At 44.4% G+C, this 24715-nt stretch overlaps 1 long non-coding RNA gene and 2 pseudogenes across 2 annotated transcripts; 2 read left to right on the forward strand and 1 right to left on the reverse strand.

Annotated features, from left to right (window-relative positions):
• Positions 1–4923: 4923 nt before the first annotated feature.
• LOC144379234 (homeobox protein NANOG-like) lies at positions 4924–17591 on the reverse strand (annotated as a pseudogene). Its single transcript, XR_013441831.1, has 3 exons — positions 17355–17591; positions 14398–14556; positions 4924–5864 (listed from the first exon to the last, which is right to left on the reverse strand). The product of XR_013441831.1 is annotated as a homeobox protein NANOG-like (transcript).
• On the forward strand, positions 17409–21393 carry LOC118554261 (uncharacterized). The gene is made up of 3 exons (XR_004926400.2): positions 17409–17540; positions 19733–19894; positions 20332–21393. It is a non-coding gene; the product is annotated as an uncharacterized LOC118554261 (long non-coding RNA).
• A 1306-nt stretch (positions 21394–22699) lies between these two features.
• Positions 22700–24369, forward strand: LOC118554291 (large ribosomal subunit protein uL16m pseudogene; annotated as a pseudogene).
• The last annotated feature ends 346 nt before the right edge of the window (positions 24370–24715 follow it).

The following is a 24715-nucleotide window of genomic DNA, read 5'->3' on the forward strand; positions in this document are numbered from 1 at the left end:
TAAAAGATCTGGCTTAAAACAAGACTTGGGACTTCCTTATACATCATGAAAGGATAATGATGGAGAACAGAGATATTGGCCCTTAGTTCAATGTTGATGAATAAACAATTATATATTAAATAAGGGGTCTTTAAAGAAACACACCTAAAATGAAGTTATTGATTCATTGATGAAAATGTTGTGACCAGAGGCTTGCAAGAACCTAACCCTGTATTTTCTAATCCCGTTAATTGCTAATTATGGCAATTTGAGAACATAACTATTGCCAAGTAAGGGGAATCAAATGTAATGTATATAGATTGAGAACAATGTGGAACTTCTCTTGGTCATACAGTGACCAATTATGCCATGGGGTTACTTGGAAGATATTGTCAATCTCTGGGTGCACATGATTTCTTGGTGCAATAGAGTCATATGTTTTCCGTCTTAGCATATATCTGAAAATCAAGAATTTCTTTCAATCTTCAAAGCTCCATCTTTTGAAATCATACATTTTGCTTCATAATAACCTGCCGTATGTAGCAGCTCCTACAGTGACATTGGAAGACCACCTAGCCCCACCCGCATCTCCCCACACAGGCATTAAGATAACTAAGTAACAATTTTCTCTGGTCTAGTTTCACAATCCCCATGGCTGGTCACCACACCTGGCTACTGAGATAATGGACAACAAAGAGCATTTGCATGGGTGGATATAAGGAAAGGACTAAATAAGGCAACCTCTGGGTCTTTTGTTACGGCATACCGTCCTTGTGTTATTTATATTTTTAACCCAGTGGGAAAATGCATATCACTCTACGGTAAAATTAAAGAAGGGGTGGGGAGAAGGGGGAGAAAGAAAAGAACTCTCCTCTACTTGATTTTCTTTTGAGCAGTTAGCTCCAAAGTTCAGGTTTTGTAATGAGTGCTCAGTGAGACAAAATCTGACAAATGTGATGATTTGCAACTTTGAGGAGTTCTACTAAAAATAGGAATTCTGGACTTTGAAGTTTTGCAACTCCCTTCTTTGGCTGTGCTCTAATGCTTTGCCTCCCTTGGTCATAGCAAGACAGAAGAATAACAGAATAAGCACAGAGCCCTGACGTAGCTTGTCCAAAGTCAAATGGCAAACACTGGCAGAATCATAACTAGAACCCAGGTCCTTTGTCTCTACTGCAGGCTGTATTTTCTCTAAGTTAGATTAAGTGCCCACATGTAAGAAGCCTTTTGCTATTTAGCTTAAAGAATCGGAAGGTGAGCAATGAGATACCGCCTCACACCAGTCAGAATGGCTAAAATTAACAAGTCAGGAAATGACAGATGGTGAGGATGCAGAGAAAGGGGAACCTTCTTATACTGTTGGTGGGAATGCAAGCTGGTGCAGCCACTCTGGAAAACAGTATGGAGCTTCCTCAAAAAGTTGAAAATAGAGCTACCCTACAATCCAGCAATTGCACTATTGGGTATTTACCCCAAGGATACAAATGTAGTGATCCGAAGGGCACCTGCACCCCAATGTTTATAGCAATGTCCACAATAACCAAACTATGGCAAAAGCCCAAATGTCCATTGACAAATGAATGGATAAAGAAGATGTGGTATATATATGTACAATGGAATACTACTCAGTGATCAAAAAAAAGTGAAATCTTGCCATTTGCAACAACATGGATGGAATTAGAGGGTATTATGCTAAGCAAAACAAGTCAGAGAAAAACAATTATCGTATTATCTCACTCATATGTGGAATTTAAGAAACAAAACAGGATCATCGGGGAAGAGAGGAAAAAAATAAAACGACGAAATCAGAGAGGGAGACAAACCATAAGAGATTCTTAATCTTAGGAAACAAACTGAGGGTTGCCTGAGGGGAGGGGAGTGGGAGGATGGGGTAACTGGGTGATGGACATTAAGGAGGACATGTAATGTAATGAGCACTGTAATTATATAAGACCGATGAATCACTGACCTCTACCTCTGAAACCAATAATACATTATATGTTAATCAATTGAATTTAAATTAAAAAATTTTAAACTAATTTTAAAAAAATAAAATAAAAAGAATCAGAAGGTGAATGAGTCCTAGATTAGGGGTGAGGATGCCAAAGGGTGCCTTATATACCTTGGTATTTGTTTGGACTTGCACCTTCATGAAATAGATACCATTGGAGCTTTTTAAAGGGAAGGAGCGGGGGCTGGTCTAAGAATTCAGGGGTTTCTCACATAAGCCAAGGGCAAAGTCTGGGGTCAAGGAGGTGCAGGTGGGAAGCAGCAACAGAAACATTTTACTGCTCATGCCTTACTTTACCCCTGTTCCCCTGTGTCTTTGCTTCATTATTGTTTTTTTCCTTCTCTTAAGACTGGTTTTCTCTACCTCCCTGTCTTACAAGAGGAAATAGTCATGAACAGCACCCAGATTTCTATAAATTAACCTATTACATATTTTTTAAGTTTGTAACTTGTTATTATGGACAAGTTTTTAAAACACATACAAAAGAAAAGAGAATAATATAATGAGCCCCCATGTACCCATAACCTAGCTTTGACAATGATCAGCTCTGGCCTACAACCCCATCCATGTTCTCCCACCCCACTTGATTAATTTGAAACAAATCCCATATGTCATATTATTATTTTTTAAAAAATATTTATTTATTTACTGGAGAGAGAGCGAGAGCATGAGCAGGAGGGAGAGAGGGGGAGGGAGAGGGAGAGAGAATCTCAAGCAGACTCCATGCTGAGCACAGAGCCCAAAGCAGGGCTCCATCTCAGGACCCTGAGATAGGAACTGAGCTGAAATCAAGAGGGAGAGGGGAAAGCAGGGAGCCCAACGCGGGACTGGATCCCTCAATCCCAGGTCCCTGAGATCTTGACCTGAGCTGAAGGCAACAGATTGAGCCACCCAGGTGCCCCTCATATTGTAACTTTTTATTTACTCTTCTAGCAAGAGAGTTTTCAAACTTAAATACATATTTTTTTTTAAATTGAAGTCTAGTTGACACAATGTTACATTATTTTCAGGTGTACAACATTGTGATTCAGCAAGTCTATCCATCATGCAGTGCTCCCCACAAGTGTAGCTACATTTCCTGATGTCCTTTTTCTGGTCCTCTTGACTGTAACAGTTTCTCGGACTTTCCTTGTTTTTGATGACCTGGACAGTTTTGAGGAGTATTGGTCAATTGTTCTATTGAGTGTGCCTCAATTGGGATTTGTCTAATGTTTTCTCATGATTAGACTGGAGTTAGATTTTTGGAAAGGAGACGAAAGAGGTAAAGTGCCATTCTTAACATATCATATATCACGTCAAGGGCAATATGAGCAACATGTTAAATTTGATCATCTTGATAATCTACTAGATGTTGATAATCTATTAGACTTCAGTGTTAAAGAGTTGCATTTGCTTAAGCATGGGGCCTTTTCTTTCTCCATTCTTCTGCTTTTATATTCTGATTTTGCTCTTTCTCTGGCGTGTTGGCCCATACAATGCTATAAAACAAAAGATGTATATTGAGGGACAATGGGGGATAAGACCAGAAATGGGAGGACACAATGCACTGGCTTTTTTTTTTTTTTTTTTAAGTTCTACGCCCAACATGGGGCTTGAACTCTTGACCCTGAAATCAAAAGTCACATGCTATACCAACTGAGCCAGCCAGGTGCCCCATGTCCTAGCTTTTAAGTTTGGCCTTCTTTGGCAAGGGATGAGGGGAGATAGAATAGGTGGAGAGTAAAGATTTAACTTTCACATTTTTGAAAGTCTACTCCTGAATTCTGCAGTATGGGCAACCTCATTTTGTGTGTGTGTGTGTGTGTGTGTGTGTGTGTAGTAGAACGTGCATAAGGTAAAATTTACCATTTTAGCCACTTTTCAGGTGTACATTCAGTGGTGTTAGGTACACTCATCATCACCACCCATCTCCAGAATTTCTACATCTTTCCAAACTGAAACTCCATATTGTTAAACCCTAACTCCACATTCCCCTCTCCCCCTAGCCCCTGGCAACCACCAGTCTACTTTCTTTTTCTATGAATTTGACTACTCTAGTATCTCCTATAAGTGGAATTCTACAGTCTTTGTCCTTTTGTGTCTGGCTTATTTTACTTAACATACGATCTTCATGTTTCATCCATGAGGTAGCATGTGTCAGAATTTCATTCCATTTTAAGGCTGAATGATACACCACATCTTACTTATCCATTCATGCATAAATAAACATTTTTAAGATAATAGCCACCCTAATGGGTATGAAGTAGTATCTCATGTGGTTTTGATTTGCATTTTCCTAATGATGGTGATGTTGAACATCCTTTCATGTGCTTATTGGTATCCTTAATTTTTAAATATGCTTTACCCTTGCCCATTGTTTATGTGCATACTCTACTGCAAATTTCACCTTCCTATTCCTTGCCAGTGTCACACAGAGGGACAGCGAGTAAGGGCACAAGCCTCTCTGACTCTGTAAGTGGCTGTGTTGGGACAAGTTTGTACTGCCTTTCTCTGTAGCTCTACAAAGCAGCAGGCCTCAGTTAAGGCAACTGGTCTACCTAAAAATGGCCTCCAAACTGTCCTCCCTGACTTTAGGCCACCCTCCTTGTTGCCGCAGATTGCTAGCTTCATAGATTAGGAAGTTTCCTATTTCCATAGGAAAACACCTGAATCCTTGGGCTCCACCCTCCTTTCCCACACTCTGCTTCACTGCTTGTGATTTTCAATCACCCTCCCCAACACTCTCCCGTCTGTGTGTGCACCCCTCCTCTTACTCTAAATGGCTTCCCTGCTCCCCACCATCTGGACAAATGCTTCACAACATTAACTCCGTTTCCTCTTTCTCAGTTATCCTTTTTAAGTCCTTTAGCATTTTAAAACTCTGAACCACTATTGGCATTTTTTTTTCTTTATCTTTTAAGTGGATATTTTATTTATTTGTACTTAAACCTATAAACCAATCAGCCAAACTGGTACTATTATCATGATAAATGAAAACAGAAAACATCTTCCTACAAATACAAGAATATTGAACAAATTTGGAGTGTAGTAAAACAGCACAAAGGGCAGAGGAAATCAGTGAAGCACAGTATAGCTTAACCCTTCATGGTAACAAATGAGGTTATTAACAAGTAAAGCCTCACACTCTCAGAAAATGCAAATAATCCTTCAGCCCACATCTTTGTATTTTTACTTCCTATTCTTGAGGTTAGAGTCTAGAGCCTAAAGATATCCAAATTAATATTATATCTAGTTATCTATAGCCAGACACATCTTTTATCATGTTGCCCATAGCAGCCAATGCTACTGAAACTCCTTTTATTAGACTCCAATTGTACCCCCTCATTCGACATAATAAGCATAATGAGAAACATTATTCCTCTCCACAATTGTGGAGCTGATTGTCCCAGGCTTGGTTATTCCAGGTGTGGGGGCACCAGGTCTGACTGTTCCAAGAATGGTTGCTCCAACTGGGGTCATTCCAGGTCTGGTTGCTCCATACTGGATAGTTTCCAGAAGTGTTCATCAGGTATCCCTGGTGATAGGAAGAGAAGGCTTGGTGTTCTGTAGTTGCTGAGTTGTTCTGAGTCACACTGTTGCTATTCTCTGGCCAGTTGCTGTTCTGCTGCCTCTGGTTCTGGAACCAGGTCTCAGTTGCTTATAGCTAAGGTTCAGAATGTTGGAACGTTCTTGCATCTGTAGGAGGCTGAGGTATTTCTGTCTCTGAAATCTATCATTGAGTACACATAGCTGGGTCTGAGGGAGGACAGTTCTGATCTGTTTCTTCCCTGGGTTGTATTTTCCTTCTTCACTGTGCTCTCCTCTACAGAAGTGGGTAATAGTTTTACTCTGGGACTGGTGGAAGAATCGGGGCTGTCCTGAATAAGCAGATCCACTGAGGAAGGAAGAAGAGAGAGATGATCATTGTGTGGGGTGTCTCAGCAGAAGACATTTGCAAGGATGCATAATGTTTTCCAGGCCCATAAATCTCAGGCATTGCACAAGAGTCCCTAGAATTGGATGCTTTGGGGCCAGGTAGGCATTGGGGCTCAGCTGAACCCACATTCATGATGCTGAGTTGTGGGTAGAGAGGGAAAAAACAAAGAGAAAGATTATAAGAAAGGTCCAGGTTTATGTATCTAGGTGGAAGAGCTTAGAGAAATATGAAGATCTCCAGATGTAAGAGTATCAGAAAGATGGTCGGGGGGTGCCTGGGTGGCTCAGTCAGTTAAGTGTCTGACTCTTCATCTTAGCTCAGGTCTTGATCTTTTAAGGTCGTGAGTTCAAGCCCCATGTTGGGCTCCATGCTGGGCGTGGAAACTACTTAAAAAAAAAAAAAAGAGTATCAAACAGATGGGATGAAGTGGGTCACCACCACAATTGCAAGAGCTAACCAGCCCAGTCCAGCAAAAGGTCAGCATTTATTTTCTTTATATTGTTATTACACCATGTATTAAGACATGTGCCCTCAACTAAACTGCAAAACTTTAAGACAAGAACCATATCTCATTCAGCTTTCACACTCAATGATGGCTGGGAATACACACACATCCAGATTAGCCCCAGATGTGCCTGCAGCACCTGGAGGGGCCTGGGGGGCCGTCCATCACCAGAAGGAAAGCAGTCTCATCACACTCCCGCCAACAGAGAGCATTTCTTTACTTTTCCCATTGCATTTCTTCAAGTTAGACGTTGTCTTGGATGGGTTTCCAGTTTTGCCCACCCCCTCTGGGATGTCTTCCTCTCCTCTCCTTCCTCCACTGCCCCTCCTCCAGGTTCCCACACTTTCCCCTCCGCACCACTCTTGGTTCTATTACAGAGGCCCATCCTCCTGAGGGAAGCACTTCATTCCATGAGCTCAGTGGAGTCTTTGACTTGTCATAATCTTCAGAGCAGGGCACATACAAGGCAATCTATTTTTTCTTTTATTTAAGAAAAAATTTGTAACATTGACTGCATCCCAAAACGTAACTTCAGTGCTTGTCACCAAGTCTCTGTCTCTTTACTTTTGCTTGCCAAGAACTCCCCCTCTCCACCAATGGCACACACAAAAAAATCCTGACTTGCCACATACATAGTACATATATTTATATAGCCCTGCATTTCAAGAAAGAAGATTGTTATTCACTATATGCTTTCTAAGCCAATCCATTAGCAGGACCCAAATTTCTCCACTATTTCCCATCTCTTGTCTGGATGCCTGAAAAAGCCTCCCAGCTGGTCTCCCTGCTTCTATTCTTACCATCTACAATCTTTTCTCCACACAGCACTCAGAGTGATTTTTTTTTTTTTTAGGGAGGCTCAATGCAGGACTTGAACCCCCGACCCTGAGATCAAGACCCAAGTTGAGATCAAGAGTTAGACACTTAGGGGCGCCTGAGTGTCTCAGTTGGTTGAGCATCTACCTTTGGCTCAGGTCATGATCCCAGGGTGCTGGGATTGGGCCCCACGTCGGGCTCCCTGCTCAGCACGAAGCCTGCTTCTCCCTTTCCCCTCTGCTCCTGCTATCTCTCTCTCTCTCTCAAATAAATAAATAAAATCTTAAAAAAAAAAAAAGAGTAGGACACTTAACTGACTTAACTGACTGAGTCACCCAGGCACCCCCAGAGTGATCTTTTAAAACATACCACTCTTCTTAAAACCCTCATGACTCCCCAGAGCACGTGGAACAAAATTCAGATTCCTTATCATGCTAATACGCCTTTACATGATCTTGTTCCTGTGACCTCCCCACTTCATGTAACAGTTATCCATTGCTGCATAACAAAACACCCCAAAACTTGGTGACTTAAAACAGTAATGCTTTATTATTTCTCATGATTCTGTAGGTTTTTCTGCTGGTCTCTCCTAAGACCACTCATACAGCTGCAGTCATCTTGACGGTGCAGTGGTGGAGAGAGGGTCCAAATGCCTCATTTGACTGTCAGGCAGTTGGCGTTGGCTGTTGACTGGGCTCCTCAGTTCTTCTCCTTGCAGTCTCTTAGTAAGCTAGTAAGCTTAGTGAGCTTCTCTTCATCACAGAGAGGTTCCAAGAGAGTGATGGCAAAATCTCAAGGTTCCTTAAGGTCCTGGCTCTGGAATTTGTACATTATTTCTGCCATATTCTATTGATCAAAGCAAGTCAGGCACCTGGGTGGTTCAGTTGGTTGAGCATCCAACTTGTGATTTCACTCTGGTCATGATCTCATGTGTTGTGGGAGAGAGCCCCACGTCGGGCTCCACGCTCTGCAGGGAGTCTGCTTGAGATTCTCTCTCTCTTCCTCTCCTTCTGCCCCTCCCCCACCACATGTGCACTTGTGCTCTCGCTCTCTCTCAAATAAATAAATAAATCTTCAAAAAAAATAAAAAATAAAAAAAGCAAGTCACATGGCCAGAGCAGACTCATGGGGTGGAGAAAGACACACTACCTCTTGAGGGAAGGAGCAGGAACATTCATTGCAAAGGGATGTGGACAAAGGGAAGCCTGACCCACTGGGGGCCAATTTAGAACAATCTATTACCCCTCATCTCCTAGACTGCTCTTCTTTCTGTTTCTCCAAACATGCCAATCTTCAGAAACTTTGTACTTGTTTTTCTCCAGTGGCATGCCAGAATTTCTCTGTAGAAAGAATGTAGGAGGATAGATGTGATTGAAAGAGGGAACTGGATAGGAGACTTATTTAAAGTTGAGTTTGGATGGTGAACACACTGTACTTTTGGGGATGTTTTGAGTGTGCTAACCCCCAACCCTCAGCAGCTCTTCCTCGGTGCTACTGTTCATTATTCTTAGCCAGCCTTTCACGGATCTGGGCATGGTTGCCTCCTCATCATTCAGGTCTTAACCCACACATCACCACTTCAGAGAGACCTTCTCTGACCATCTACTAAAATACCTCCCTTCAGCTCTCTCTGCTCTATGGTTGCATTTTCTTTATAACACTTATAGCCACCTGAAACTACTAGAGGCTAATCAGCAGCTTTTATGAAATCCACCTTGCATCTCACCTTGTAGGACTCCAAGTACCTTCTCCAGCAGGCCTTTAGGGGTGCGGTCTGTGGAGAACTAACTGCAATATCTCTCAACATCCCTGCACTAGACAGAATAAAAACCTCCCAGATATTCTAGTCTGTGGCACTTATGTGTATGTCAGGTTACATGGCAAAGGAGAATTAAGGCTGCTAATCAGCTAGCCAAAGAGAGAACCAGAGAGATGGCAGCTTGACAAGGCATCAGCCCAACACGGCTGGCTTTGCAGGTGGAGAAAGGAGACCACAAACCAGGGAATAGCAGGTGGCCTCTAGAAGCTGGAGAAAGGATATAAAAGGATTTTCCCTAGGGCCTCCAAAAGGAACACAGCCCTGCCAACACATTGATTTTAATTCAGTGAGACCCCTTTCTGACTTCTGACCTCCAGAACTGTGACATAATACATTTGTGTTATTTTAAACCACTAAGTTTGGAGTAATTTGTCACACCAGGAACAGGAAATGATAACCCCCATTGCTGAGACAGGACATAACTCCTAAGGCCACACCTAGCTCCTTTCTTCTTCTGTGTCCTGCATCGTCCCAGCCCCATTTCTCCAAGTCCCCAGGGGCATGTTGTGTATTACCGTGGCTGCGCTGCAGTGTCGGTGGGGCGCTGGAGCTGACCCATACTAACTTGTCAGGGCCAACAGTTAAATTTTCAGAAATTGTGCAAGCCAGCTATTAAATACAGCCATTATAAAAAAAATTAAATTATATAAACACATAATTAAATAAGTTACATTACAAAAATAAATACTTAAAACTCATCACTTCTTTATTTCACTATATTAAAGTTAACTGTTATCTGTGCTCTTGAAGTTATTTACTTTTACCGTATCCGTATGATGAAGTTACTATATAATGGCGTGCTATGCATAGGTTTGTAATTCTGCGTTCAGTGACATGTTGTTGGTAGCTTGAAACCGGCCGTGATGGGAGTATTTACAGTTTATTCTGGGAAATAGGCAGATACTACTGATCGGGGCTTCCCCCCCAGCACCAGAGCCAGTTACATTTGCCACCTGTGTATAGGGGCAGGTGATATCTCATTTTGGAGTGTTGCCTACGACTTCAGTGTGTTCTTTGTGAGTCTCGTAACAAAGGCCATGAACATCTGTGCAAGGCAAGTCCCAGGAACCACTGAGGCAAAATTCATCTGCAAGGCCCCTTGAGGCTTCACAGCGTCTGGGTCTAATTCATCTTTGTTTTCCTGAAGGAGTGAGTGCTCAATAAATGTCAGCTGAATAAAGAGATGAATCCATGGTTTCTTCGAGGTTAAAAAGTGAAACCTAGGGGCGCCTTGGTGGCTCAGTCAGTTAAATGTCCAACTCTTGATTTTGGCTCAGATCATGATCTCAGGGTCCTGTGATCAGCCCCAAGCCCCCTCCCACCCCTACCCCCGCATAGGGCTCAGCGCTCAGCCATGGAGTCGGCTTCAGATTTTCTCTCTCTCTCTCTCTTTGCCCCTCCCCCACTCATGCTCTCTCTTTCTCTCTCTCTCTCTCAAATAAATAAATAAATCTTAAAAAAAAAAAAGTGAAACCTAATCTGAGTAAGGCTCTTTGGGTTACACAATGACTAGCACTCTTATTTTCTCTGTAAATAATTATTATGAAAATGAGTTAAATTTCATTATTAGTTCATTAAATCAATAGGAAATATTCCATAAATGATAGTAACTATTATCATTACAATTATTACTTTTTTTTTTTTAAAGATGTATTTACTTATTTTAGAAAGAGCACGTGCACACACACAAGTGGTTGGGGGGGCAGAGGGAGAGAGAGAGATAGGGAGAGAGAGAGAATCCTCTAGCAGACTCCACACTCAGAGGGAAGCCCAACGCGGGGCTCCATCCCAGAAGCCCAAGATCACGACCTGAGTGGAAACCGAGAGTCAGCCGGGTAGCCCACTGAGCTGCCCAGGTGCCCCAACAATTACTACTCTTTAGCTCACAGTCTCTCCAGGTCCATTGACATGTCAGTGTTCCTCTATATTCTGTATCTTTTTCTTCAAGCAAAGTGAGGGAATTCTTATATTTGAGTAATACTTGATTGGGAGAGCTTTTCTTGTTGGAGCCTTTTTAAAAGTTTCTAACAATCAATAAGCCAAACTGAAAATTTTCACTAGCAAATTAAAGACAAATAGTTAAGTATTTTTCCTGCCTGTCCTCTACAACAATGAGAGAAAGTTGTGAAAGAACGTTTCCTTTTTGCAGAAGAATCCCATGTGATATATGTGGAGGGTTGATAGAATTTTTAAAAAATCAACATTTTGCAATTCCTAACAAAAATTCAAGGCAAAGATCATTCGAAACCATTAGAAGAAGGGTTGCTGGGGGAAGTTTACAGTGGGGGGGATTAGGCTGCCACCCCCTGGATCTACTGATCAGTCTCAGCGTCCGAATTAAGAGTGAGGTCACTTAGGTGTCACTTAGGTACCTCCCAATGAGAGTAGGACGGAGTACACAACATCACTTCTGAAGCATTCTTGCCCAAGTATTTAAACTGAATCACACCCAGGTTTTAAATCAGACTTCTAGTTTATAGGCAACCCAGGGGTGAGAGGGACAAGTTAAGCGACACCTCAGGGAGGCTGTTGGCCATATGCAGAATGCAGACTGCCGGACAACTGGAAAGTGGTAGAGAGGGTGTGCTCAGGAGAAGAGACACAGGGATTTCTTACTAAGTTAGACATACACATTCTGTGACAAGTTATTCTACTCCAGGGTATTTACCCAAGAGAAATGAAAACATATGTCCACAAAAAGATTCATACAAAAATATTCATAGCAGCTTTTCCCCCAGTAGCCCGGATTGGAAACTATCCCAATGTCCAGCAACAGGAATGTGCACAGATTGTGGTACATGCAGATGATGGAATATAACTCACAATAAAAGGAACATGCAACAACAGGGATGAACCCCCAAAATACTATGTTGAGGGCAAATAGCTACATAAAAAAAGGAAAAGGCAAAACTCATCCATGGTGAGAGAAGTCAGAGCAGTGGCTGGGATGGGGGCAAAGGGAGAGTTGTCTGTGAAGGCACAGGAGGAAACTTTCTGAGGTGAGGGAAACGTTCTCTCTCTTGATAAGGATGTGGCTACCAGGTGTATGCATTTATCCAAACTCTCAGAACTGTATGCTTAATGCCTGTGCATTTCTCTCTGTATAAGGAGAAGTTAATTAAGAGGGAAGGAGGGAGGGAGGGAGATTGAGAGAGGGAGAGAAGGAGAGAGACAGAGAGGCAGAGAGAGAACGAAACAATGAAATGCAATGCGTGGACTTCTTGGATTCACAAACTATTGCAAAAAGACAGTTTTATATTCAAAGGAAATTGTAATGTAGACTCTATGGGTATGTAGATGACTCCAGGGGATTATGAATTTTTAGATGTAAAAATGGTATGTGGTTATGTAAGAAAATGCCCAGTTTTTAGAAATGCATACTGAAATACTTAGGGTCAGGTAATAAGATGTCTGGGCTATAATATTTAATGGGGAAAAGCAACTAAAAACATTTAATGGGATATAAAATTGAGCATGACAAAATCTTGATAGCTTTGAAACCTGGGTAGTGACTATATGGGATTTACTGTTCTATTTTTTGGTATATTTGAATTTTTTTGTAATAAAAAATTGAACTGTTCTAAGTCAACAGAGAATATAATACCCACAACGTAAAAGCAGAAAGTATCTGGAAGCTCTCAAAATTATATTCTCTTTTCTTATCAGACCAGAGATCGATTTTCCCTCTTTTCTGCCTTGGCAGATTTTTTGCTTTGATTAAAATTCACACCTTCCAAGTTCACAAGTATGAATGGATTATATTAATCACATTTATTTCATATTTCAATCAAATAGTTACTGAGAAATAACAGTACTATGCCCTACTGAGAACGTTCCAAAAGCAGCACCCACGCCCAGTTATTCTCCTACCCAGGGAAGGAGTCACTCACTGGGTGGAAGGATTCTTCCTGCCTGGCATAATCGCGCGTCACCACCAGGGGGCGCGTCCTCACCGAATTTGCTTTAGGAAAGATAACATCAGATCTACAGTCTGAGGAGCTGGTTACCAGTCTCCCGGGGCGCCCATGACCAGAGTTTGTAATTGTTTAGGCATGTCTCTGGTGACCTCATCCCACTACGTTGAGTCTTTTTGAGGAAACAATTAGCCTGTTTGAACAGAACAGGTAAAGCAAATTAGTAACTGGAAAATTACTAAGTCGTTCTACAGGACGTGTTGGGACATCCTGTACTCCCTTGAGGCTTAGGCTTAGGGTGTGGACCCTGCTTCCTCACCTGATGGCTGGGAAAGGAGACAAGTCCCCCCTCTCCCCACAGGGCAGCCGCTCTGCTGTCCTGGGGAGGCTGGGCAGGCAGACCAGAAGTGGAGCTGCCTTTGTGGACAGGGGGCTTCGCTGGGACAGACAAGCCTTCCTCCCGACCCGTCCCTGGCTCCGGCTCTGAGGCCACAGACATGCAGCCTTCAGAAGCTCTGTGTGGCGAAGACCCCAGGCTGGGACCGGCCCTGAACTGCCATGTGCTCTAGAAACCCTGGGAGCCGGTTCTCCTGGGCTCTTGGTTCTGTGTGGCCATTTGCTGAGAGACCAGTGGGTTCTAGGCCACTTCACTTATATTTGGAATCTAAACAACAGACAAAAAACAAAACCCCAAACTCATAGAAAAAGAGATCAGATCTGTGGTTAACCCAGGAGGGGGAAGTGGGGGTGGTATTTGGAGAAGGTGGTCAAAAGGCACAAACTTGTAGTCATAAGATAAATGAGTACCAAGGATACAATGTGTGACTTGATGATTATAGGGGACACTGTTGTGTATGTTTGACAGTTGTTGAGAGAGTCAATCCTAAGAGTTCTCATCACAAGAAAAAAACATTTAAACTTTTTTATTTTGTATCCATATGAGATGATGCATTTTAACTAATTGTGGTGATCATTTCATAATATATGTAAGTCAAGTCATTATGCTGCACATCTTAAACTCATAGCTGTGTATCAAGTATATCTCAATAAAACTGAAAGAAAAAGAAAAAGAAGACCCGAGGAAAGTGGCACCAGAGTGAAGAACCTTCCTGAAGCCCCCAGATCACACCACCGAGGCAGCTGTCTTCTCTCCCTGTACTTAAAGCTGACCCTAGCCTGTGATCAAAGATCAGAGGTTTGAAAGGTGAGAGAAACGGCTGAGGAGAGGGAGGGTGTGAGGAGCGTAATAGAAAGAAATAATAACCAGTTTGCTCAGAGCTCAGAAGAGAGAAGACTCCCTTCTGCCCCCCCACTCAGGGCTGCTTCTGTCTCCGCATCGCCCCCCATCCTTCCTTGCCTCAGGCCTTCCAGCAGCGCCATCGCAAGGGGGCCTCCAGATGAGAAGACGAATCCGTGTGAGAATCACATTCTGCTTACCATTCATGTGTACATTCATGTGTTCACTTAACAGCTAGCAGTGGGGGCCATGTGTAGGTACGGGTGTTGGGGGTGCCTCTGAAGAGCCCACAGACAGCCGTCCGGTGGGGGAGGCGGTCCTAAGAAAATCGTCATGATACCACGGAAGAACTTCAGGAGCTGCAGGTGGAACATAGAGGACAAGAATCAGGACCTTTTGTGGATGGAGAGGAGGAAAGCGCGAAGTTTCGGGAAGGTTTATTCCAGAGGAGGTAGGCATTCGGAGATTCAGTCAGCCAGTCGGCCACGAAATGCTTACGGAGTGCCTCCTGGCTGCCAGGCCCTGGGTCCCGTCAGTGAAGACAACAGTCCAAACTCCCTGCCCTCACCGAGACGGCATTCTATGGGGGGGGGGGCGGGGGTGCAGGGGGAGACACAGACTGTAAGTAATAAACATGAGCAACAAGTCAATTCTATAGTAGTTAGAATGCTGTGGGGGAAATAGAACAGCTAATAGGACAGTGGGGGTTAGAATGCATGGTGAAGAAGTCAGGTAAGCCTCCTTGAGGAGGTGACATTTGAGGAAGGACTTCTAGAAAGAGAAGGAATACACAGCCCCGAGGGTGCTGGCATGTGTGAGGAAGGGCAGGGAGGCCAGTGGGGCTGGAGCAAAGGAGAAGGAGGAGACAAGGTCAGATTGCAGAGGCTTTGCGAGCAGTCAGGACAAGTTTGGCTCTTAACCCTGAGAGAAATGGGTCACCATTGCAGCAGTGGTGCTGGCAGATTGGGTCTCAAAAACAAACAAAAAAAACAAAACAAAACTTGGTTTTTTAGCATTTGCCAATTTCTGTGATGTGGCCAGTTTCAAGCTACCAACGTGACACCACTGAGCAGGGAGGGCATGTGCGGGAATGCCTCTCCGTGGCTGGGACCAGCCATTGCACCCACTCTTGCTTTGGGCAGTTTGGAGCAGAGGTATGACATGATCTGACACGTTGTTTTTTTTTTAAAGATTTATTTATTTGACAGAGAGAGACACAGAGAGAGAGGGAACACAAGCAGGGGGAGTGGGAGAGGGAGAAGCAGGCTTCCCACAGAGCAGGGAGCCCGATGAGGGACTCGATCCCAGGACCCTGGGATCATGACCTGAGCCGAAGGCAGACGCTTAACCGACCGAGCCACCCAGGCGCCCCTAACACGTGTTTTAAGAAGGTCACTCTAGCTGCTGTGTTGAGAGCAGGCTATGGGTGGGTGGCAGGGCAAGGACAGGAGCCAAGGGGCCATTCAGGAAGTTAGCGTCATGATCAAGGTGAGGGTGCTCTCAGAGATTAGCAGTAGTGGAGACAGCAAGTCCCGGACAGATTATGAGAGTATTCTGAAGTAGATTTATTGAAATCCACCTGGATTTCTTGGCAGACTGGATAGGGGGTGTGAGAGAAAGAAAGCAATAAAGGATGGCTCTGAGGCTGAGTGGAAGATTTGGGGGAGGGGGGTGGAATGTGAGGAAAGGCATTCCAGGCATAGGGAACAGCATGTGAACGCCATGTAGTTGGGAAAGAGATTAATAAATCTATTACAGGCAGTTGTGGGAATGACATGAGACTTTCTGATTCATTTTCTCTTTGATGATTTTTACAATTAGGCCATATTTTTTACACTTAACCAGTTTTTTTTTTTTAAAGATTTTATTTATTTATTAGAGAGAGAATGAGAGAGAGAGAGAGCATGAGAGGGGGAAGGGTCAGAGGGAGAAGCAGACTCCCTGCTGAGCAGGGAGCCCAATACGGGACTCGATGCAGGACTCAGGACTCGATGCGGGACTCGATCCCAGGACTCCAGGATCATGACCTGAGCCGAAGGCAGTCGCTTAACGAACTGAGCCACCCAGGTGCCCTTAACCAGTTTTTTTTTTGAAAGTTTTATTTGTTTAAGTAATCTTTATACCCAACATGGGGCTAGAACTCACAACCCCAAGATTAAGAGTCGCATGCTCTTCCAACTGAGCCAGCAAGGAGCCCCTACACTTTATCACTTCTATGAGATTACACTGTCTGTAATTCAGACTAAGTTATGTGTGATGACCAAGCTTATAAGAAAAATACTAATGCATTTCTGCATTTAAACAATTTTAATGAATAGTAATATTCATGAATAACTCTAGGCCAAATGATTTTACTAAAATTTTATGACTTTATAAAATCATTTGGTCACTCGTCTAATTGTTAGATCATGAAAAATAAAATTTGAGCAAAAAGCAAAATAATAAAAATAATAATGCCTGTTACAAATGGGTATTCAGGGTGCTTCGTTAACTTGTCCTCAACTTTCCCTCAAGAATAGAAATTACTGGGGCGCCTGGGTGGCTCAGTCGTTAACTGTCTGCCCTCAGCTCAGGTCATGATCCCAGGGTCCTGGGATCGAACCCCACATCGGGCTCCCTGCTCCACCGGAAGTCTGCTTCTCCCTCTCCCACTCCCCTTGCTTGTGTTCCTTCTCTGGCTGTGTCTGTCGAATAAATAAAATCTTGAAAAAAAAAAAGAATCAAAATTATTAAATGCCTCAGTTGCTGCACTGATACTCAGGGAAGTAAAGAGACTCACCCAGGGTCACACAAGCACGGTCTCTTGACTCTCTTTGTCTACCACTGTGGGACAGAAAAAGGCATGCAAGAAATACAGCCGTCTCTGTCTTCAGTGTGGGAGTGAGCTGGGCCGGGCTCCTTGCTGCTCAGGTTGGAAATCCCCAGGAAACACAGTCATCCGGCACCAGCGCAAAGCCAGGAGCAAAATGAGGAATCTTTCAAAAGGAAATGCTATTCTAGAGTTCACACTGGGGGTATTGCTGACTGACCCTCACTTCCTTTCCGGACTTGAGCACATTTCATAACAAAGGGTTTTCTAAGAATGAAGATTCCAAAAAGTAGCTAGAAAAGAAGCCCGACCGTCACGGGACGGTCATCAGGTGAATACCGCACTTACCACATCCTCAGAAAGAATGACGCTTCCGCCAGGGTTTGGTTTCCGTTGTCCTGGCAACAGCCCTCTCTAACCAGTACCTATCCGGGCACCTCCGGGAGAAGACCCGCCAAGGGCTGGGTCGGGAGGTTAGACCAAGATACCTCCCAGCGGGAAGTAAAAGTGGGTTGAGATGTATCTGGAGAGAAGGTAAAGATTTAACCCCCCCCCCCCCCGCAAGGACTGTTTCACACCCCTCCCAACTCCTGTGGGCGGGCGTGGGGTGGGGGAGGGGGAGGGGGATGGTGGGGGAGGGGCGTTCCCCGGTGTCAAGGAAGCGGGCATAGCCGTCCCCCCCGCCCCCCGCCCGGCACAGTCGGCACAGTGCTCCCCGCAGAGGAGGCATTCAGGCCACATCTGGGGATCCCATGGAATGGAGTGACGGGATTTTAAGGGGGATTTTTATTTCCTCGGTTGTTTTACAGATGAAGAAACAGACAGAGAGAGGTTAAATCACTTGCCCAAAGTCACAAAGCAGCCGGAGCTCAGTTCTAGAGCTCCTGACTGTCCTCTGCTCTAGCGATCTTCCCAGGAAGACCCCATTCACCCGCCAGTTTGCACGGGGCTCTCTGTCCCCCTGCTTTGCCTGGGCCAAGCCCCATAGGAGACACTGCTGCTTTGTGTCGCCCTCCTTGGCACAAGATGAAATCAGGTGGTCCCCATTCTTCCTGTTCCACTCGGCCAAATCTAACTGCACACACTTCCTGTGCACAAAGCCAGCTCGCCAATTATCTGCTCCAATTCAGGAGTGTGAGATGTGGTTAATTCCGTCACTTGGCGGGGTGGGGGGGGTGACCTAGGCGAGCGAGCGGTGGGCTGGCCCTGCCAGCCGCAGGTCCCCTCGGTGGTCCTGGCCATGCGGTTTTCCCTGGCACTCTTTCCCTACCCCCAGATGGCCGCTGTGGTTTCTTTACCTCCCCTCGCTCTCCTTTCTCAGTCCCCGGAGTCCCAGAACTGTGTCGTGCTCTCCCTCCCCCTCTGTCAACAGAGTTCTGTCCTAATTCTGTGTCCTCTGAAAAACTAAAGTGGACAGAGTTGTGGGTGGTGGATCATGGATTAACACTCAACCTGCTCAGAGATAATTAGCTCTCAAATGGCATTGCACATGATGCATCTTCTGCACTTATGCTGAAAGCCAGGCTTGCCACAGATAAATGTAAAAAAAAAAAAATGCCTTTTTTGCTTGACGTGCAGACCCCCAACACTCAGCTCTCTGCTGCCAGTCCTTTCTGCCTCTTCACACTAAAGTGAAGAGGCAGATGGAGGCTGCGTGTGCATGAGTCTCATCAGTTAGGACGCCAGGCGCTGGCAGGACCAATGCCCTCCTCCCCACTTAATGCAACACACTTCCTGATCCTGACTTGAAATGTATAGGTAATATAACTTACCTGTACGTACCTTCTCAAAAATAAAATCAGCATAATGCCTTGACTGGGAAGATTCAAAGAAGAAATAAAAGGGTGGTAATTTGTAATAAAGTATTTCATATTTCAGCATGAAAATGCTTGGGCCCAGCTATAATAGAAGATAAAACAACGGAGCGGGTGCCGTAATTACTCACATTCACCATGAATAGGACAACGGCATACACGGCATACAACTAGTGATGCCATTGGTGATATAATTTTGCAAATAGTGAACAAATCTTTGTAAAGTTCCAAAAAAGAGTACAATTTTTTTTTTTTTACCTATCCATTTGAAACAGAGAGAGAGAGAGAGAAAAAAAAAACACAAGCCGGGGGGAGGGGTAGGAGGAGAGGGAGAAGCAGACTCCCTGCTGAGCAGGGAGCCCAACTCAGGGCTCAGTCCCAGGACCCCGAGATCATGACCTGAGCTGAAGGCAGACGCTTAAGCAACTGAGTCACCCAGGTGCCCCCCAAATTTTTATTTTACATGGAAGTCACATTCCTGGAAAATTAGGTGTGTCTGAAACCATGCAAAAAATATATTTTATTTATTTGTAAAATATAATTATGTTTAAGGCACAGGTAATTATAAACATTTTGTTGTTGTTTTAGATCTACATGAATATCTGGGACAAGACATCTCAGACTCTTGTCAACTAAATACAAGTAGTACCACATATTGTGACAACAAAAAACATACCTCCCTCCCCTCCCCCAAAATTTGCAAAATGCTCCTAGGGGGTACTACTGGGCCCTTCACCCCATAGAAAGTCATTCCAATAGCAATTACCTTTAGCCTCTACTAACAGAGTCCTCAAGTGACAGTAGTTAAACAAATAGGGGTTTGTTTCTCTCTCAAGTGAAATAAAGCTGAAAGCAGGCAGTGTTGGGCTGGTCTGTTCAAGTCTCCTATCCTTTCTGCTTTAACATCCCTAGTATTGATTTTCAACCTCAAGTTCATGGCTGCAAAATGGCTGCTGGAGCTCCAGCTATTGTGTCTGTGATCTGGGTATGAAGAAGAAAGAAGAGAGGAAGTCAGGAAGATGGATAAAGCTCCTTTAGGAATGTTTCTGGAAGTCCCACCCAACAGCTCCCTTTGTATCTGTCCTCCAAGCGGGCCTGGAAATGTAACTTTTTAGTTAGGTGCTTTGCTGTCTCTAATAATAATATTGGGTTCTATAGTAAAGAAGCAGGAGGGAATAGACATTGGGTAGGCAGACAGCCATTCCTGCCGTATTGTTTCTCTCACCCACTGACAATATCCAGGGAAACTGCCAAAACCCCAAATGCAGATTCAACACACAGATCCTAAGAGAGGTATTCAACCTTTTGAGTTCCTTGGCTCAGGGTCTCAAACTTCTAATGGCTTCCATTTTTGTCCATTTCACCCAAGGGAGCACAGTGAAGCCTCATTACAATGATCAAAACCCAAAATCTGCTGGAGCTTCTAGTGTGAGAGCTCAAGATGACAGTGGTTTAGTTTATCACATTTGATATTAGTCATTCGAGTGTATGTATGTGTGCTTGCTTTCCAGAGTTGGTGCCAACCCCTCTAGAATTTTCCTAGAAGAGTTTTGTTCAGTCTTACAAACACGTATTGCATCAACTGCCTTTCTCCTGCTGCGTGCCAGGGATGCAAGATGAAGCCAACAAAGGCTCTTCCGTGGAGAGCTGGCAGCCTGGGCCTGGGGGGCGGTGGGAGGGGACCGAGGGACGGCAGCGACAGGCCACTGCACTCCAAAGTGGTCAGTGCACTGCCGTACTTAGTAGGTGCTCAATAAATAGTGGCATTTTGACCTGTCATCTTCTTCGTGATGCTTGGAGACGAATCTGTGCTCTTCCAAGCTGAGGCTTCCTGGGTTGAGGAGTTACCATGGTTCTACTGCCAAATGCTCTGTTTTTCCTTCCATTTCACTCAGTCAACTATGCCCTAGAATAAGTTCCTGAAATATGTTTTTATTTTCAACCTTGCAGAAACCCTTCTTGTGTTGAAGCCATGCCAAAACTCTTGGAACTGGGAACTATCCAGAGATATGCAAAGTTTAAAAAAAAAAAAAAAAATCTCTGTACTTGGAAATTCCTAGTTCTTCCGTAGCCTCAAAATCCCTCCAGAGGGCAATTTGGCAAATTTTCAAAGTTTTAATGAAACGTTTATTCCCTTTGACCCTGCAGTTCCTCTTCTAAGAATTTATACCAAGAAAAGAATTAAGGATATACACAAAGATACAAAACAAGGATATTTTTAGAGACTGGTTTACAACCATGAAAGCACCTAGTTGTGACTGTTTGCAATGTTTTCTAACTGATAATAAAAGATCAGTGACTGTAGTACATTCCATACAACCACACTGCATTCACTTGAAATTATTCATTTAACAATTATGTCTTGATTACTTGCTATGTGCCAGGCACTGTTGTAAATAGAAGGATATATTACTGAACAAGCAGACAATGTGGATCTCACATTCTGGCTATGTGCCATAATTATATTTATTGACATGAAAATATATTTAGGATATATCATTAAGTGAAAAAAGGCAGGTTACAAAATCATTAATAATAATGATGATAGTAGTAGATAACACAGTGATTATTTATTATGTGCCAAACCTCATGTTAGGAGCTTTACAGACATTAGTCATTTTATTTATATAAGAACCCAATATGATCCAATACTTGTTTAAAAAATAATTTTTATATTCGTTACTATTTTGTTGAACAAGACAGGCACAAGTGCAATAATAAAGCAACTGTTTTCTTTCTCTCATTTATGTCAAACCCGCTCTCTGGATTTGTCCTTTTGCGGCCCGTGGATGAAATCTCAGGCAGGTCTCGGCACTTCCGGTCCCTTGCAGTCAGTTGGGCTGTCTTACTTTGAGAATTGAAACATCCAGTCCAATCTGAACTTCTCCCTACTTGAAGAGAATCTTCTCCTTCAGGCTGAGCTGCTATGAGCTCGGAATCCTGGAAGGATTTCTTCTCATAGCTGCTTCTCTTCCCTTTGCCTTTGACCCCTCTGAGGCAGGGCCCTGGGCTGGGCCTGGGGGAAGGGCAGCCTTCCACAGCAGGCACAGTCCTGGACCATCACTGGCTCCTGTGGGTGGACCGCATGCACTTTTGCAGCCTCTTTCTCTGCCAGGTGCTTTTGCAGGTGCTCCCAGGATTCTCTGTGGGGGATGCTGTCTCTCTCATAGCTGGAAGCTTCCTGTTCTCTCAGCCCATGCGGTCTCCAGCAGTCTCCCTTACGGTGACTTTCTCCTTTGGGCCCTTTGCCCTCCCACTCAGGGGTCCTGCTGTGTGCTTCCCCTTTCAAACAACCCAGGCCAGCTCCCTCCTCAGATTCCCATGGCCCCTGGTGGAGCTCACACACCTTCGCCCGCCACTGAGGAAGGGCGGTCCTTCTGTCTCCTTGCTGTTGGGCAGACTTAGGCACAGCGACAGTCTCTCACCTGTGGGCATCTCTTGGCAAAAGGCAGACACCCGTCCCCAAACTCTAGGAGGCCCACATCGAGCTCTCTGAGTGGGTCTTCTCAAGGGTGTCTCACTTGGCTTGGGATGAGGGGCTGCACTCCTCTCCCCCTGGGAGGTGGCATGGGATCCAGCCCATCAACAAGGTTCTCGGTGGAATTTTCTCTCCCTGCTCTTCAGCCCTCACTGTTAGAGGCTAGAGGGGCACTGCTCAAAGCCTGCAGACCCTGTTTCAGAATCTCTCAGTCTACCCTGTGTCAGTTGAACAGAAGTCATGGCACCTTAATTAGGATATTTAGGATATGGGGTCCTTGGCTACCTGTTGTAGTGTTATCAACCTTTAGGGCTTCGGGCAAAAGCAAGCACAAGGAGCCCCATTTTAACCTCCTGTGACGTTCCTGCAGACGTGCACGTGTCTGAAGGTTTCACTGCAAAATGGTATCAGTTATTTTCAGTCGTAGAGCTGTTTTCCTCTTTTGTGCTCATCGGTACTTCATCTGTACCTACATTGAACACATTTTAAAAGAAAAGCTATTCTTAAAAGGAAAATACTCTTCCATGTGCAAAACAAAACAAAACAAAAAAACCTAGACACAGATACCACACCCTTCACAAAAATGAACTCAAAATGGATCACAGGCCTAAACACAAAACTGTAAAACTCCTAGAAGAAAACACAGGTGAAAACGTGGGTGGCCTTGGGTACTGTGATGACTTTTAGATACAACCCCAAAGGCACGATCCTTGAAAGAAATAACTGACAAGCTGGACTTCATTAAAATGAACACCGTCTGCTCTGCAAAAGATGACATCAAGAGAATGAGAAGACAAGCCACAGAGAGGGAGAAAATATAGGCAAAAGACACCTCTGATAAAGGACTGTTACCCAAAATAAATGGAAAACTCTTAATAAGAAACAACTGATTTAAAAAATGGGCCAAAGACCTTAAGAGATGTCTCATCTAAGAAGATAGTAAATAAGCATATGAAGAGATGCTCAACATCATAGGTCATCAGGAAATGCAAATTATTATTTTTTAAAGAGAATGGCAATTCTTTTTTTTTTTTTAAGATTTTATTTATTTGAGAGACAGAGAGAGAGAGAGAGCTAGAGAGCGCAAGTGGAGGAGAAGTTCCCCGCAGAGCAGGGAGCCCCATATCAGGCTCGATCCCAGGACCCCGGGATCATGACCTGAGCCAAATGCAGATGCTTAACCAACTGAGCCACCCAGGCGCCCCAGGAAATGCAAATTAAATCAACATAATACCAGCAGCCTGAGCAGATGTGGCTCTCGGGGCACCGCCCTCTTCCCTGGTGGAGGTAGATGCTGCGGGGGCTGTGGCCACCCCAGCTGGCCCGACCCACGTGGCCACGCGATGGCTGCTGGCTTGTGCCAGGGCGCCACTCCTGTGAGCACCACTGTCTGATCTGGGGGCAGCCCCACCCGCCAAGCGCTGGCCTAACGACACTGCTCCTGGTGCCAACTTTTGAGGATGTTTCCATTCCCGAAAAGCCCATGTTTAGATTTGTTGAAAGGGCACCACCGTGCCAAAAGGAAGAAGAGAACCTCAATACCTGTGCGACTTCCAGGGCCCTTGTACTGAATGAAGCTCCTGAGTTCACAGAAGGTGGTGGTTACCTCCATGGGGGACATTTTGAAACGCTGCACCTGACAATCCACCGCTCTATGGACGCCAAGAACATGTTGGCCTGATAGAGGGTACCAGCCCCCTTCAAGTCCGTCACCTGCAAGGATATGGGACAGCCCATGGCGGGGAGGCCACCGAGGTGCCGTTGGTCAGTGTGTGGCTCCGTGAAGGAAGGCTGGCAGTCTCACAGTAGACATGGGTGGGCGCGGTGAATCCAGAGATACCACGTTTCCTCGACCTGTTTGTTGCCCTGCCCAGCAAAGGCCATGAACCATGCAACTCTAGAGAAGAGGCAGAAAGATCAAGAGGAACGAAAACAGAACAACCACAACCCCTGGACCTTTGAACGCAGAGCCACTGCCAACATGCTGGGGACACAGAAAGTCCCGAGTCCGTATGACTTAACCCAGAAGAGGCAGGACTGGGGCAAGCCCTATATGCCTAAACGTGGGTAGTGAGGATGTGAGAAATACACGTAAAAAGGCTACTGAGAGAGAATCTACCTTTTTCTTCCCCTCGGCCTACCCTTAAAGTCTGTGGCTAGCCCTAAAAATCTAACCAAGGAGCAGCATATGAGTAAGTGATTTCTGAAAAACTGTACAATATCTGTTGATTTTTTAAAATGTATTATATTTACATTAAATAAAGCTTGAGTATCACCTCAAAAAAACCTCAACCAACCAAACAAAAAATAATGAGATAACCACTACACCCCTATTAGAATGACCGAAAGCTGGAACGCTGACCACACCAAATGCTGGTGAGGATATGGAGTAACAGGAACTTTCATACACTGCTGAT

The sequence above is a fragment of the Halichoerus grypus genome, chromosome 10 (genome assembly GCF_964656455.1).
Source record: "Halichoerus grypus chromosome 10, mHalGry1.hap1.1, whole genome shotgun sequence".
Classification (NCBI taxonomy): domain Eukaryota; kingdom Metazoa; phylum Chordata; class Mammalia; order Carnivora; family Phocidae; genus Halichoerus; species Halichoerus grypus.